General features: G+C 43.3%; 1 non-coding gene across 1 annotated transcript; it reads right to left on the bottom strand.

Annotated features, from left to right (window-relative positions):
* Window positions 1-2,284: 2,284 nt before the first annotated feature.
* Window positions 2,285-2,475, bottom strand: LOC122113054. The gene has a single exon (XR_006148367.1). It is a non-coding gene; the product is annotated as a U2 spliceosomal RNA (small nuclear RNA).
* Window positions 2,476-3,201: the final 726 nt, after the last annotated feature.

The following is a 3,201-nucleotide window of genomic DNA, read 5'->3' as shown; positions in this document are numbered from 1 at the left end:
CTTACCTGGTTCTTATCAAGAATTGCCAACAAATATTCTGAAATGATGAAACTCATTAGATGTGATGAGAATTTTAGCACAGATATACCCAGTATTTTAGAACCACATAGTCAGTAGTAGAATACACAACACAAAACAAAAAAGGCAAAACTTAAAACCTAAAATTTCGACAACGTTTAGACATCTTTGCTAACAAAGCATTTCAGCTGGTTGGGCCTCCATTACCAGGGCCTGTGAAAAGAGCAACTTGTTAGCAAGGCACCTTAGAATAGATGGAGTAGTAAACTTAGTGGAAGGTTAAGGGTCAGATGGGGCCAAACCCTTAACCCACCACGTGGCCAAGATGGCGAATTCAAGATGGCGAATTCAAGATGGCGAATTTCTGAAAGAATGCAAAGTAAGCCTGAATAGATTAAGCCTACATTGGCTAGCCTTTGAGAGGGAACCTAGAGGGCGGTCCCTGGGACCCAGCCTGCGTCGCACTCTTCAGGACACAAGCCAAAATGTAGAAAAGAGAAAGGGAGAGATAGGGAAAGTTGGACATGAATGGCAGAGAGAGAGCAAAGAGAGCCCGAAAGTAAACAGACTTCTGATCATTTACCATTGCAGTAGCAAAAACTGTACTTCTGAGAATGGCATAAAAATGAGGCTCTCTGGCTTTCCAGGGAGCGCAGGAGACATTTCAAAGGGGTTTCACGGCTCAGGCGTGATTCGTAGCACCCCATTAAATGAGTAGAGTCAGTCTGGTGAGTGAAGGAGAGCTGACCAGGCAGAAGCGGCGTCCCGACTTCCCCCAGAGCCCTCTAGAGAGAAATGGCCAAGCCCCCAAAGCCAAGCGTCCTCGGCTTCAGAGGTGACCGGCCTTTCAGCTAAAGGCCGTAGGAGCTCTCTGGCGTGGCGCCACGTCTGGACAGAGACTGAGTGACAGAGAGCCGTAGAGTAGTTTCACTCACCAGAGTAGAGAAGTGGTGTGGATGTGGATGTGAAGGCAGCAATGGTATAGATGCACTGATTCCGCCGCAGACAGACTGGTTCGCAAAAGGCCGTCAGAACTGTGGGTATTCCTCAGAGCAAAAAGGGAAGAACAAAAAGAGAAAAAAGAGGAAAAAAACAGAGAAATCCCAGCTATCCTGACTTTCAGCCTTTATCCGAGTCACGGCACCATTTATGTTAGGTTTTTAAAAAGAGGTAACCGAGAAAGAACAGCACCAGCACGCACGTGGTATTCAGGTAAGGGGTAGGTTTATTCAGTGGACCTGCTGGGACCAGGCAAGGTTGGCACTCCACGTGGCTGGGAAAGGCCTGGGAAGGAGAGAGAGCTGGGAAAGAGAGGAAAGAGAGAGGAAAGAGCTAGAGCAGAGAGAGAGCAGAGAGAGCTAGAAAAGAAGAGCAAGAGCTAGAAAAGAACAGAGTGAGAAAAAGAAAGTCTGGGCCTGGGCTAGGCCTTATGTAGGGTATGGGCGGAGAAAGGTGTGGCCACATCAAATTCAGATGTGACCTCAGCAGATGCAGATGTGACCTCTTCCAGGTGTCCCAGTTGCCTAGGTAACGCAGGTACTGGGTGGAGACTTTGCTGCGAGGAGGGTAGAGTCTGCTCGCCATCCAGGAGCGGACCTTACAGTTTTCATTTACCAACATTCTCGTGTGTGTGTGTGTGTCTGTGTGTGTGTGTGTGTGTGTGTGTGTGTGTGTGTGTGTGTGTGCACGTGTGTGTACCCCCCAGTTCTGGGGTTTGAACTCAGGGCCTGGGCATTGTCCCTTTAGCTCAAAGTTAGTGCTTTATCATTTAAGCCACAGCTTCTCTGTCGGCTTTTTTTGGGTGCTTCACTGGAGATAAGAGTCTCATGAACTTTCCTGTCCAGGTTGGCTTCAAACCGTCATCCTCAGATTTCACCTTCCTAAATAGCAAAGATATAGCCTGAGCCACCAGTACTCAGCATTTTGCTGTATTTTTATGTAATATTTTAACATTGATTTGAATTTTAGCTTTTTTTTTTTTTTTTGGTTAGTACTAATGCTCAAACTCAGAACCTGGACACTGTCTGCTAGCTGTTTTGCTCAAAAGCTGGAGCTCTACCACTTGAGCTACTGCTCTATTTCTGGCTTTTTGGTGGTTTACTGAAAATAACTATCTCATGGACTTTTCTGCTCAGTCTGACTTCTGACTGCTATTCTTAAATCTCAGCCTCCTGAATAGCTAGGATTACAGGTATGAACCACAAACGCCCAGCCCTAACATTAATTTTGATTAGTGGTATGCATCTATTCCTTATTTATTATTTTGTTCTGATGTCCTGTTTCTCAAGGTCCTGAAATACCAGGTCAGTACATGGATACAGAGAAAGCTCCTATTCCAGCTCTATATTTTAAAAATCCATTTAATTTACTGCCCTTAGGGAGAGAAAATCAGATTTTAAACTGATAAGAACAGATAACAAAGAACACTTGATCTTAGCCAAAAGGCTAAGAAGCGATCCATATTTACTCTTGAAGCATGGTAATGGTGTACATAAACAAAAGCAAATGTTGCTAAAGATAATTCCAAACATTAAATATTTACCTTTGGAATCCTGTGCTATATGTACCTATGTATCTATGTTTATATAGCACTGGGATTTGAACTCAGGGTCTTATGGTTGCTAGGCTGATGTCCTACCATTTGTTCCATGCCCTCAGTCTTGTTTTTATTTTGCTTGTTAATTTTTAAACTGTAAATATTCCATAATACTTTTTATTAACTCTTAAATACAATAGCATATGCATCAAATATGAAAGTAGATCCTATCCGGTGTGAAATATACTCAGAATAAAGTTTAGCCAAGATGATAATCTTTGTTCTTGAATCCCAAGCTACCCATTAGCTTTCTCTGGGTGGAAATGTACTTTAAAACATTAAAAAAAATTTATTGTAAAGGTGATGTACAAAGCGGTTACAGTTGCATAAGTCAGGTCCTGAGTACATTTCTTTTTGAACAGTGTCACCCCTTCCCTCATTTTCTCCCAGTTTTCCCCCCTAATCCTCTCCCCTCAAGTTACATAGTTCACTTCCAGTATAGTGTCCAGTGAGTATCACTGCTAAATTAGTTCACTTTTGTCCTGCAGACCTGGGGCTTGAACTCAGTGCTTGGGTATTATTCTTGAGCTTCTTTTGTTCAAGGCTAGAACTCTACCACTTGAGCTACAGCACCACTTCTGCCTTTT

The sequence above is a fragment of the Dipodomys spectabilis genome, unplaced genomic scaffold (genome assembly GCF_019054845.1).
Source record: "Dipodomys spectabilis isolate Male_0828 unplaced genomic scaffold, ASM1905484v1 ptg000002l, whole genome shotgun sequence".
Lineage (NCBI taxonomy): Eukaryota > Metazoa > Chordata > Mammalia > Rodentia > Heteromyidae > Dipodomys > Dipodomys spectabilis.
The sequence above is the reverse complement of the archived record's forward strand: the minus strand, read 5'-3'. Positions and strand labels throughout refer to the sequence as shown.